General features: G+C 38.1%; 1 pseudogene; it reads left to right on the plus strand.

Annotated features, from left to right (window-relative positions):
- Nucleotides 1–262: 262 nt before the first annotated feature.
- LOC123458675 lies at nucleotides 263–13,897 on the plus strand (annotated as a pseudogene).
- Nucleotides 13,898–14,550: the final 653 nt, after the last annotated feature.

Raw genomic sequence — 14,550 nt, forward strand, 5'->3', positions numbered from 1 at the left:
GAAAAGGCAGGGAGGAGAATAAGATGGAGTCTTGGCTGTGCTGGCCTCTGGCGTTAAGTCCAAGTGCTAAAAGGGGTGTGGGAAGTGGATATTAGAACACTACTACTGTGTGATTCACAGAATCGGGAATGTCCTGAGTTTAATAAGCTCACTCTAATTTGGCGGAAAAGGTGTCTCCATAAGGCAAACAAGCTTACAGGCAGGATGGTTGGAGAAGTAAGTCATTAGACCTGTGGAGAGATGACAGTTTGGGAGGGGCAGGATGGGTGTCAGGAAAATCCCGACACTTTATGAATGGAAGAATAGGTTAGTTGGTTAGTTAATGGAAATGGAGACCCTAATCAGATTGGTTGATCAATGTGATACTTGGCATGTGTGCATGAATTTAGGAGAAAGTGACATGGAAGAGAGAAGGGAGGTGATTCAAGTATCTTGTGGCATATCAGGTATTTCAGAAATTTCAAGAAGGATTTTGTTGTTTGTTTGTTTGTTTCTTAGTGTTTCAAGGTAGGTCTCACTCTAGCCCAGGCTGACCCAAAATTTACTATGTAGTCTCAGGGTGGTCTTGAACTCATGGCAATCTTCCTACTTCTGCCTTGCGTGTGCTGGGGTTAAAGGCATAGACACTATCCCCGGCTCCAGAAGGCTTGTAAGGGTTTAAAGCAAGAAGAACATAATCAGCCTCGCATTTTGTATCTATTCCTTACAATTTGGCTGGGAGTGTACACTTCATTCAGAAACTCCATTGAGAAAGAGGTCATTAAATCCCACTGTAGCAGTGAAGCCTTCCGAAGGACATAATCAGTTTCAGTCTGTATCTGTTCCTTCCATTGCAGGTACTTGGGTGGGAGTGAAGCACTTCATTTAGGAACTCCAATGAAAATAGTCACTAAGCCCTACTTCAGCACTCAAGCCTTCCAAAGCAGACTTTCCATCGTTCTCTTATGTATTTTCCCATAGGTTAAAATATCCTTCACCACATGAAATATTTTCACTTAGCTTTACTGTTACATGATTTTTGTGATCAATTATATTGTACTAAAGTACAGAATTTTCTTTTTTAATGATTATTTTAGGGAAGGACTGGAAGAAGCTATTCATGTTTATTGGAAAACTGACAATAATGCTATTTATCAGATTGATATGAGTAAATCCTTCAGTTTTGGCAAGCTTACAATAGCATCAAAATTAGCTTTTAAGAGTCCTAGTAGTCCCTGTAGTAAAGCAGGAACATCAGGAGTTCAAGGTCAACCTGGGCTACAAAAAGCACCATTGGTACCCAGACAGCTCTGAACCCCATATACAATCACTGCACTCTACTGCCTGTTGAAAATGACAGAGTCGCCAGGCATTGTGGCGCTCGCCTTTAATCCCAGCACTTGGGAGGCAGAGGTAGGAGGATCACCGAGAGTTCGAGGCCAATCTCAGATTACATAGTTAATTGCAGGTCAGCCTGGACCAGAATGAGATCCTGCCTCAAAAACAAAACAAAACAACAAAAAAAGAGATAGAGTTGAGTAGTCTTTGTTTATGAGAACCAACACTTTCAACCTTTTTAGCAGGGTATTTTCAGGAAAAAAAAAAAAAAAAAAAAACTTGATAAAAATACTGTTTTAAATATGTCACCATTCAAGATCTTGACAATGTTATATCTTTGGGAAATTACTCATTCAGTGAAAACACAGTTGATTTGTTTAACTTCTATCTTCTTTTTAGATCGTGTCTTTCATAGTAATGAAATGACTAAAAATGTATATGACGAAATCGCAGTACCACTCATCGATTCTGCCATAGAAGGCTACAGTGGTTTGTATTCACCTTGTGCTGCAGAAGCATTTTAAGTCTTTGGGTCCATCCCGCAGCATTGTTAGGCTTACTCACTACAGGAGTATTTCAAACGTTTGCGTGTATGTTTTGAGGTCATTTGTTTGTTTCTACAGGTACTGTATTTGCCTATGGGCAGACAGCATCAGGAAAAACACATACCGTGATGGGTTCAGAAAATTGTTTAGGAGTCATCCCGAGAGCTATACATGACATTTTTCAAAAAATTAAGAAGGTAGTAATTTCACTGACTTCTTACAAAGATAGGTAAACTAATAATAACTGGATAAAAATTATTGTTTTCCTCTTGTAATTATGGATAAAACAGGCTTGAAACTTCCTCTTGATTTCTGTGCAAAAAGAAGAAACAGAGAGCACTGATTCACTTTTATCACACATACTTTATAAAGCTTAAACGTGTTTCATTCTTCCCATGGAGTCATGCAACAGGAATATTCTCAATCAAAAGTTAACTGAGTTGTCCAAATGGTTAGTCCAACATTACCACCAGTGATGACTAAGGAACAGTAACAGCGTAGGTAAAAATAGAAAGGTGTCAGAAGGCCAGACTCCCCACACTCATTAGTTAAGGCCTGGTTTTAAATGTGCATTTTTGTTAAGGTAAAGTATTAGGATTTTCTTTGGAGCCTACACAGTTGGATTGAGTTGTCTGTTCTTCATGATAGCATACTTTTATTATTTCTGAAGTAGCCGTTTGTAAGTTGAGTGTTATGATTAACATATAACCATAGGTTTTGCTTGTTTTATAAAAATAACTTTCTTCTTTTCCTCTTTAGTATTAGGAAACATGGCTGGTGGGATGGCTTAGCAGTTAAGGCATTTGCCTGCAAAGTCAAAGGACTCATGTTCGATTCCCCAGTATCCATGTAAGCCAGATGCACAAGGGGGCGCATGTGTCTGGAGTTCGTTTGCAGTGGTTGGAGTCCCCGGCATGCATATTCTCTTTCCCCCTCTCTCCCTCCCTCTCTCTCTCTCTCTCTCTCTTTTTCTCTGTCAAATAACAAAATGTGAAAAAGGTTTAAAAATATATTAGAAAACAGACATGCAAGATTATGTTGTATAATTGGGTGCTCTCTAATGTATTAACAAATTTTTTGTCTTAGCTTCCTGAGAGAGAGTTTCTCTTATGGGTATCTTACATGGAAATATATAAATGAAACTAGTACAGATTTACTTTGTCACACTCAGAAAATGAAACCACTGATAATTTGGGAAGATATCAGTGTGAGTAATAGAATTAAGATGATTCCAACACACATGCTTATTCACATTGTTTGGAATGATTTAAAATTTTTTCCAAATTTTGTATATATATATATTTTTTGTCTTTTTAATTTTCTAAGTATTTGTGGAAATCCATCTTTGAATCAGTGTTTGTAGTTTCAGTGTATTAGCAGCTGAAATATTTTGGTTTAAGTGCTGACAATAGAAAAATTGAATCAGGGCTGGAGAGATGGCTTAGCATTTATGGTCCTATGTAAGCCACATGCACATGGTGGCACATGCATCTAGAGTTTGTTTGCAGTGGCTGGAGGGCCTGGCACACCCCATTAACTCTCTGTCTCTCTGTCAAATAAATAAATGAAATACATTTTTTTTAAAAAATTGAATCAGGATAGAATCTGGTGTACTGTAACATATGCACTTTTGTGAATTTTATGGATACATTGCTATTTTCTACAAAATAATGCTTCCTTTTTATTTATTTGAAGGAAAAATAGAATCAGCATGCCAGGTTCTCTAGGTATTGTAAATGAACTCCAGATGCATAAGCACCTTGTGCATCTGGTTTTATGTAGGTCATGGGGAATCAAACTCCTTAGGCTTTGCAAACTAGCACCGTAACACTGAGATACCCCTCTTGCCCCTGCTTCCATTTTTTAACACTCACAGATGAATTCTACAATAAGTTGCAACTTCTTTTTGAAAAGGAAACTGCCTATTTCTCTAATGTTTCCATGATTGAGCCATTTTTAGAGGAATATGTATGTTGCTGATCTCACAGAGGAGTGGTTTCTACATCAGAAATGGCTCTGCAATGGCTCTCCAAGGGAGAAAATAAGACCATTAAGCTAAAATACAATGCACTTGGACTACACTCGTTATCAATAGACTGGGGAAAAGTGATGCATTTGTTTTAGTTTAATATATATGCAGCATAAATATAATTCATTTTTACACAAAAAAGACATAATGGAAAAACCAAAATGAAACAAAGAAACAGTCATTCACATACCATTTTCAGACTGGTAGGTAATTCCTTCTTCTATATGTGATCTTTCTGAATAAGAATTAACTCATTTTTGACAAGTTCCCTTTTCTGTTTAGATTTTAGAAAGTAGAGAAAAAGGTGAATCTTCAAATTGTGGTGGCTCTATTAAAGTGTATCATTTGGTGAGTATTAATACACCATAATAAGTTTCATACAGGCTGAAACAAGACAGTTCACCTGTTGGATGTTTGCTTTAATAAGAATTGTTAGCTAAATAAATGGAGGAAAAAAAGACCAGTAAGTTGGCAGCTTAAAGGGCCTTATCAATAGCTTCAAATTACTAGCCAAAATGTTTCAGTGAGAATTTAGGAGCCTGGAGAGATGGCTCAGTTGATAAAGTGCTTACCATACAGGGTGAGGACCAGAGTTCAGGTGCTCAGCACCCATTTATATTATACCAGATGGGATGGTGGCTGAGTTGTAATCCCAGCATGCAGGAGGCAGAGATAAGGAAGTCTCTGGGGCAAGTTGGCTACACTAGGCAGCTTTGGATTCAAGTAGGAGGCTGTACCTCAGTAAATAAAGTGGAGAACAATTGAGGAAAATAACCAATATCAGCCTCCGGCCTCCCTGTGTATATGCATCCACACACACAAGGAATTTCAGTAGAAAATGCTTTGGTATGACAGACTTCTGTCTCCTAATTTAGATGTGAAGTTTACAGGTGTTGAGTTTATTTTTTTTCCCAGCCACTAATATAATTATGTAACCTTAAAAAAAACTTTTTAAATATTTATTTTAGAGAGAGAGAGATAGAGAATGGGTGAGTCAGGGCCTTCTACCACTGAATATAAATTCCAGGTATACACATCATTTGTGCATCTAGTTGGCTTTGCATGGATACTGGGGGTGGGGCTGCACCCCAAGCTGTCAAGCTTTGCAAATAACCATCTTCAACTACTGAGCCATCTCTCCAGCCCTTTAATGTTCTTTTCTATACATATCTGATAGTTTTAGGAATCTTAGAATTGGGAGTTTTTGTTTGCTTTACTTTCAGCTAATAATAATTTAGATTTGTGCAAACAAGAAAACGCTACGTAGAATGCTTAAGATACATTCTTTAAGTTTTTTCTTGGAAACAGTGAGAAAGTTTATATTATAAATGGTGACAATTTGGGGGGGGGTGTTGTATTATCCTCTAGAGATCAACTTTATAGCCTGGGCATGCTAGGCACGTGCTCTACCCATCAGCTAGATCCCACCACACACACACACACACAATTATGATTAGCATTATACACTATAAATCCCTTCAACTGAAGAGTAGCAGTATCCCATTCATGTTTATTAATATCAAAAAAAGGGATAAAACCTTTCCTGTTTTATTTCTGACTTGTAATTGTTCACTGTAATTTTGCCATTTCTCTTAATTTATTTTTAATATTCTTTTTTTTTTTTTTTTTTTTTTTTTTTTGGTTTTTTGAGGTAAGGTCTCACTCTGGTCCAGGCTGACCTGGAATTAACTCTGTAGTCTCAGGGTGGCCTTGAACTCATGGCGATCCTCCTACCTCTGCCTCCCAAGTGCTGGGATTAAAGGCGTGCGCCACCACGCCCGGCTACGTCTTAATTTATTTTTAATATTCTTAACATATTTGGTTCTCTCCTTTATTCCTCTGAGATACCATCTGGGCTTCTTAGACTCCGTCTGGGCCAACCCAGAAGACTTCCTATAAAAGTCTGCTGGGGAAGAAGTATTCCCCTCAGAGGGAGCTTTAGCTCTCAGGGGTGATCTCATTTGTAATTGTGTCCTAGCCCCAGGAAGATGGCAAGATCCAGGCTCTCTTAGCTCTGCTCACTCTCCCTGCCTGTCTGTATCTTTTCTCCTACTCTCTTATCAAAGACTTTGGCCTTTCTTCAGGTTCTTCCTCTCATGATTCTGTCAACATTTCTGTGTCATTGGCTGCCCAGTCCTTATTTGGTCTAATATATCTGACTTCTAATTCATATCATCAGAAAGACTACTACCATTTGGTATCCATTATCTGAAACTTCAATATATCTAGAACTAAATGAATTTCTTCCCACCCTAGTCACTGTTCTTTTTCCCATTAAAACCAACATTCTGTCCAAGCATGACGGCGTACATCTTTAATCCCAGCACTCAGGAGGCTGAGGTAGGAGGATCACTGTGAGTTCAAGGCCACCCTGATACTACATAGTGAATTCCAAGTCAGCGTAACCTAAAGTGAGACCCTACCTCAAAAAAACAAAAAAGAAAAACAAAACTAAAAAAAACATTCTTCACATAACCAGGAAACTTTTAGCCAAGTTTAACTGATCTTTTTCTGCATTTCCTTTTGTCTGTTGGTCACATGTCTTCATTATTTCATCTTGGTACATTCCTGTGGATGCTACACTATTTAAGTGATCATTTCTCTTGAATCTGACCTTTGTGATTCAGTTTTCCTTTCTTCAGTCCATCAGACCGACTTCTGAGGCTACTAAACACTGCTTTGTTAGGTCCCAAATCTTAGGAACTATTTGGCCACTTTTAATCACTCTCAGTTTACTTCCTTCCATTACTTTCTCTCTCAAACATGTCTGCTTATGACTTCTTGCTCCCTCTCTAATAGCTTCTTTCACTCATGCTGCCTCCATTGTTGCTTTTCCTGTGTTTGCATATCTGAATTGTCTATAGTGGATACTTTGTAAGATCGATAGTTTAGAGGAGTGAGTATATGATTACTCATATGTTTCTTGAAAATCTCCACAGAGAAATAAAGCTCTGACGTATGTAAGGCATTCAGAATATATACTGAGTCTTTCTCACATTAAGAGTAGAGTGCTAGGCTTTGAGATGAAAAGAAAGACAAGAGCCCTCTCTTAAAGAGAGGTGGGTTCCGCTGCTGCCGTCCTAGGCTGTGCTGCCTCCAGCTGCCTGTGTCCTCTGCTGTGTGCTTCTACTGGCTTTCCTGCTGCCACTCTCGCTCCTCCGTTAAGAATGCTGAATAATACTGTGGTATTCTCAGACATAAATCTTTCAGTGTCTTGGTGTCCTAAGCCATGTTTTTTAAATGTTCCTAGAGTAATGTGGATTTCATGACTTCAATTTCCCCTCCTAAAAATTCATTTTCATCTGTCTTACATAATTTGGTGGATCTTGGAGGCAGTGAAAGAGCTTCTCAAACAGGAGCCGAAGGTAATGAGAACCACTAGGTGTCTTCCTATTCTTTTATGAGTTCAAAGTGCTACTTGGCACATGTAGAAGCTGATAAAAGTAACCACAATTTGTATGTTAAGTCTTCAAATAGGCCGAGCGTGGTGGCACACACCTTTAATCCCAGCACTCGGGAGGCGGGGGTAGGAGGATGGCCATGAGTTTGAGGCCACCCTGAGACTACATCGTGAATTCCAGGTCAGGTTCGCATCACCTGACCAAGAGCAGCTTGTGGGAAAAAGAGATTTGTTTTGGTTTACAGGCTCTAAGGGAAGCTCCATGATGGCAGGGGAAATAATGGCATGAGCAGAGGGTGGATATTACCCCCTGGCCAACATAAGGTGGACAACAGCAATAGGAGAGTGTGCCAAACACTGGCCAGGGGAAACTGGCTATAACACCCATAAGCCTACCCCAAACAATACACTTCCTCCAGGAAGCATTAATTCCCAAGTCTCTATCACCTGGGAATGTAGCATTCAGAACACCTAAGTTTATGGGGACACCTGAATCAAACCACCACACTTAGTGTTTAAGGTATTTTCCTGCAAAGCAACGGACCCAGGTTCGATTATCCAAGACCCATGTAAGCCAGATGCACAAGGGGATGCATCTGTCTGGAGTTTGTTTACAGTGGCTACAGGCCCTGGCACAACCATTCCCTTTCTCTGTCTCTCAAATAAATTAGTAAAAATGAATTAAAAAAAATCTTAAAGTCCTTCAAATTTGTGATAGCCATTTGAAAAAAAAAAATAGATTACATCCATAGTCACATACCAAGGAATACATTTTGAACAGCTTGAAGAATTTGTCTTACAAAGAGCCATGAGAATTATTAGAAGTCAGTTTGCATACATACTACACTAAGTGCAGAAACTGAAAAGAAAAACTAATAGCTGTAAAACCCAAGGGAAGGTTTAGAACGGTTCAGGATGCACAATGCTTGCATTCATGCCAAGCACTAAGGAAAGCTTCTGCCTCCCGCAGGAAGATATGATGCAGAAGGTTCCCCTGCTGCCTCACTAGAGGCACTGGTCATGCACCAAACCAGTCTATCAGGCATCTGAACATGAAATAATACAGTTTTTGAAAATATTTATTTATTTGCAAACAGAGAGAGAGAGTCTGAGGGCTTTCTAGGGCATTCTGCCACTGCAAATGAAGTCCAGACACATGTGCCACTTCGCGTATCTACCTTACATGGATACTGGGCAATCAAACACAGACTGCAAGCTTTAAAAGCAAGTGCCTTTAACCTCTGAGCCATCTCAAGCCACCAAGAAACATTTCTGGTTAAGTAGAAACTCATCATTAACTGGTGTAACTGAAACATATTTGTTCAAAATGTTTGTCATAATATTTTTTGATAGGATCAGTAGGTTGGAAAACTACATGCCTTTCATTGCAGCCTTAGGTAATTGTAGTAAATTCATATGGTAGTGCTCTGTGATAACAAAATAAATAAAAATCCTTACTGATGTAGAAATTTTTCTGAGATATATTGTCCAGGGAAAAAGCAAAGTACAAAATAAAGTGTGCAGTCTATATGAAAAAAAGAAAGTAAAAAATGAATATGTATAGATTTCCATTTTAAAAAAATCTCTGGGGCTGAAGAGATGGCTTAGTGGTTAAGCGCTTGCCTGTGAAGCCTAAGGAACTGGGTTTAAGGCTCGATACCCCAGAACCCATGTAATCCAGATGCACAAGGGGGCACATGCATCTGGAGTTCATTTGCAAGTGGATGGAGGCCCTGGTGTGTCTATTCATTCATATTCTCTCTCTCTCTCTCCCTCTCTCTCTCTCTCTCTCTCTCTCTCTCTCTCTCTCTCTCTTGCTCTCAAATAAATACGTAAATGAAAATAAAATTTTTAAGAAAACCTCTGGAAGAGTGAGAAAAGAAATGATAGTGGTTTGTTCATGGGGAACAAAAGCTATTTAAATGGGAGATGAAGTAGGAAGGAGCTTTCTCACACAGTACATGTTTTCTTTCTTATAACTTCTTGAATCATGTAAGCATATTAAGTTAAAAACTTAAAAATTCATGCTTGCAGTTAAGGCACTTGCCTTTAAAGCTGAAGGACCCAGGTTCGATTCCCCAGAACCCACATAAGCCAGATGCACATGGTGGTGCATATGTCTGGAGTTCCTTTGCAGTGGCTAGAGACCCTGGCATGCCAATTCTCTCTCTTTATCCCACCCCAATGAATAAGTAAATAAAAATAAATTAAAAACTTGAGCTGAGGATATGGTTCAAGGATCCACATAAAACCGGAAACAGTGGCATGCATCTATATCCCAGTACTCCTTACCCCAACATTGGGAGGCAGAGACAGATGAATCCCTGGACTCTCATGGGCTAGCTGGCCTGGTGTACCCAGGAGCAAACAATGTCTCAAACAAGGTAGAAGCGAGGATGGATGCCAGAGCTGGCCTCTGACCTCCACACACGTGAAGCAGCATAAGTGCATCCACACACACATAGGCACATCATACACATACACTAAAACAAAAATAACTAAAATAAAAATGACTAATTTGGTTGGGAGTCCATGATTGCCTTTATTTAAGGTTTATTTAAAAATCAGATTTGAACTGAGGATATAGAGGAGCTCTTTTAGGATATGGGGTTTTCCTACCTCTTCTCTGTCTTCCTCCTCTTTGTCACAGGTGATGATATTTCTGATTGATATAGTAGGTGGGCAGAAAAGCAAAAGAACGCCTCTCAGTTTTACTAATTGTGGACTTGTGTCCAACTCAGAGCATAAACTAGCATCTGACCTTTCATGTCTGATTTCTCACATAACTTCCATATAAGTCAGTTCATCATTTAGTACAGGGGTTAACTTTTATATTTGTGTAATAAATTCAGGGGTGCAACTCAAGGAAGGCTGCAATATAAATCAAAGATTATTTATTTTGAGACAAGTGATCAAGAAACTTAGTGATAGGCAAATTGGGTAAGTTTATCCCATTGTGCACTTATTGCTTGTGTTTTATATTCAATAGAAAAATGCAAAGCCAGGTGTGGTGACACACACCTTTAATCCCAGCACTAGGGAGGCTGAACTAGGAGGATCTGTGAATTCAAGGTCAGCTTGGGGCTACCTAGTGAGCTCCAACCTGGGCTAGAATTAGAACCTAACTCAAAAGAAAGCAATACTTCAGTAATAATAACGTATATTGATTTCATCTACATATTCAAAAGCTTTGGGGATTCTATCAGAATAGGTTCTTATTCGTATGACTATAACCTATTGAATTGACCTGCTACTTTAAGTAGTTTTGATTAGTATTTTCATTTGCCTTATGTAACCTATAAAAGCATTTTTTAATGATTACTAATTTAAGTGTTTTAAAAAAATATTACTATATGCATTTTATCAATCTTTTTCTTCCCAAACTTGTTTCTGGTGAAGTGGTTTCATAAATTATTGAGATAGCCAATTAACACATATTCTTCAGAATTCCCTGGGAGGAAATGCAAAAACACATATTATTTGTACACTTACTCCAATTTCTTTTGATGAAAGCCTTTTTACTCTCCAGGTGAACTTGATTTTTATCTAACCTTAATATAAGAAAAGCAGTCAGATTAGATACAGTTTTCCTTTCTGGACATAATTCCTGTTGTAATAATCTCTTAAATAATATATTTCTGGGCTTTAATAATTTATATCCTTTCTCCATGATTTAAAAAAAAAATTTTTTTTATTTTTATTTATTTATTTGAAAGTGACAGAGAGAGAAAGAGGCAAAGAGAGAGAGAGAATGGGCATGCCAGGGACTCCAGCCACTGCAAATGAACTCCAGATGCATGCGCCCCCTTGTGCATCTGGCTAAAGTGGGTCCTGGGGAATCGAGCCTCGAACCGGGGTCCTTAGACTTCATAGGCAAATGATTAACCACTAAGCTATCTCTCCAGCCCTCTCCATGATTTTTTGATAGATACAACTTAAATCACTTGGTATTTTATTTAAATAATTCTTTTTTGTACTTAAAATTGGAGCATAGGAAATGTTATGGGACTAATATAGTTCCATAAAAAAAAAACTAACTCATGTATGTATATATATGTAGATATTACTATTGAAGTTCTGCTACCTAACTATTCCCTGCCTTGATCTGAGCTGCAAATTTACACATTCTATTTAAAAAGAGGTAAAGCGGGACATGGTGGTGCATACGTTTAATTCAAGGACTTGGTATGCAGAGGTAGGAGGATCAGCATGAGTTCAAGGCCTCCCTGAGACTAATTAGTGATTTCCAGGTCAGCCTGGGCTATATTGAAACCCGGGCTCAAAAAAGTAAAAAAATAAAAAATAATTTAAAAAATTTAAAAAATAAAAAAGAGGAAAAGACAAAGGAAGGGGAAGAAATGAAAAGATTAACAGAATTGTTTTCTCAATGATAGATTCAGTGGTTGTCTTATCTACCCACTTTAGGTTACTTCGAGGATTCATACTCAAGAACCATGGTATTAAGTAGCTGCCAAAGGGGCTGGGACCATACCTCAATGGGAGAGTGCTTTCACAACATGCACAGGCCCTGGGTTTGATCCCCTCCACAAGCAAAAAGAAAAAGAATGCTTTAAAGCTGGGCATGGTGGTACATGTGATTAATCCTAGCATTTGGGAGGGTGAATCCCTTGAGATCAGCCTGTCATTCCGGTCTTGGAAGGCAGAGGCAGGAAAACTGCCAAGTTCATGTCCAGCCTGGTCTGCATAGGAAATTTCAGTCCAACCTAGGCTACAAAAATAAATAACTAAATAAAAATGAAGGGGAAATTAAAAGTTATTTAGCACTGAGTCAAACTACTGCCAAAATTCATAAAATTTATAGAATAGATAAGACTTGTCTTCCAACATTTTTGCCATGGATTGCTAGTTAAGTAGCCAATAAGTAGAATGGAGTCCAAAGCAAGGGGAGAAACTTATGCGGCAAAAATGGAGCTTCAGAATAAAGGAAGCATTCTGCAGGGTAAGTGGGATTCCAAGAAATCAGTGCCTGAAGGTTCTATTGGCATCTGTCTTCAAGGTATACTTTCCCCTCTCCTTGACCTGACCGAATTACAAAACATTAAAAGGCCATGGAATGCTTCCTGTAGTCAGAAGTGTTAAGCCAACTGGGAAAAGTTTGTTTATTCCAAGAAAGTTGATGTAAGAAAATAAGATATTCTATCAACTGTTAGAATTAATATTGAAGATTTTATACTACTTTGTTGCAGTTTGCCAGCACTGCTAAATAAATGAAGAACACTCCTTTTGTGAATGAGGTATCAAGTGATGAAGCACTCCTAAAACGATACAGAAAAGAAATAGTGGATCTGAGTAAACAATTAGAAGAAGTATGTATGAATCATTTACTTTAGTAAATACAGGCCTATTAGAGCAATGGAGATCTGCCCAGACCTGATTCCTGAATATCTCATTGACTCTAACTTAAGTTTAAAACAAAACAGTTTTTAACTAAAATCAACTCATAAAATTTTAACTTAAGGAATAGGTTGAAGCTCATGGTAAATGCTTCCCTAGCACAGACAAGATACTGAGTTGCATTCCTAGGACCACTACAAAATGGAAAGAAAAAAAATAATTTACTATAAAACTGAAAGAAAAAAATTCATATACTATAAATTGAAAGATAACAGTTTCTTGAATTTCTCTTCCTTCTTGAGTATACGTAGTCCTCTAATAACATAGCACAGTCAACCTGTCATTCTAATTGTTCGTTTTCGTCATCATGGTCTCATAGTTCATAAAAGTCTTCCATTTTAGTGATCTTTTAAGAAATGAGTTGACCTAAAGTAGGCTTATAACAAACCCACCAAGAGTCAGGAAACATTGAGGAAGTGGGGCTGGAAAGATTGTAAGAGCCCCAAGGTGGGAAGGATTATCTTGAGGCATTGCCCACCCCATACACACTCAGTGACTGCTGCATTGTTAACACATACCCCTGAATAACAGCAATCCCATAAGGAGGGCCCTTATGGGAGAGGAGGGGATATAAAAGAATAGTATGAGAGGAATGGGACCAACCCGTATTTTGCCCAGATAACAAAGTTCCTAATTAATAAAAATTTTAAATAAATGAGATGAAATATGACTATTGGTGTTTAAATATCAGCGGTTATGATATTTAATATATGGTACATGCATATTCGCAGGCAAATAGTAGACTTGTTTTCACAACATTATATTTTACATTATATACATAGTATGATAAGAAGTTAATATGTTATATTTAAGTTTGGTAAGTTGGAGAAGTTACTGGTTATGGTAACTGCCTGTTGAAGTTCTTACATGTAGGAAATGCCTTATTTCAAAAAATTTAAATGCTCATAGAAATTTGATACATTAAATACAAATTAATATTGTTGAAACACTGAGGATTTAAAATTTTGCTACATGTATGGTTTACATAACCTAATACCACATTTTAGGTAAGTGTAAAAACTTGGGTACAAGAAATGGAAAAAGACCAATTGGCCCAACTTTTAGATGAAAAAAAGACTTGCTTCTAAAAGTACAGGACAAGAAAATTCAGAACTTAAAGCGGATGCTGGTCACCTCGTCTTCTATTGCCTTGCAACAGGAACTAAAGGTACACTGAAACATGGCCAGTGATCATGTCAGTAAAAAATAGAATACACATTTCTGTGTGTTTACTATAAGGTTATGTGCTAGTTATTCATTACTACAATATATTTAAGAAACCTAAAATACACATGGTGTGATGGTGCACATCTTTAATCCCAGCACTTGGGAAGCAGAGGTAGGTAGATCACTGTGAGGGACTACATAGTTAATTCCAGGTCAGCCTGAGATAGAGTGAGACTCTACCTTGAAAAACCAAATTAGGGGCTGGAGAGATGGCTTAGCGGTTAAGTGCTTGCCTTTGAAGTCTAAGGACCCCAGTTCGAGGCTCAGTTCCCCAGGTCCCACGTTAGCCAGATGCACAAGGGGTCACACACATCTGGAGTTCATTTGTAGAGGCTGGAAGCCCTGGTGCGTCCATTCTCTCTCTCTCCCTGTATCTGTCTTTCTCTCTGTGTCTGTCACTCTCAAATAAATAAATAAACAAATGTTTAAAATGTGTAAAAAAAAAAAAAAAAAGAAAAAGAAAAACCAAATTAGTGTGTATTTGCCTGTATATCTACTTTACAGGTATTTCATTAGGAGTTCCTCCCCCCTAGACTGGAGATATGCCGAAGTGGTTAAGGTACTTGCCTGCAAAGCCTGAGGACCCAGGTCCTACATAAGCCAGACTTACAAGGTGG

The sequence above is a fragment of the Jaculus jaculus genome, chromosome 2 (assembly GCF_020740685.1).
Source record: "Jaculus jaculus isolate mJacJac1 chromosome 2, mJacJac1.mat.Y.cur, whole genome shotgun sequence".
NCBI lineage: Eukaryota > Metazoa > Chordata > Mammalia > Rodentia > Dipodidae > Jaculus > Jaculus jaculus.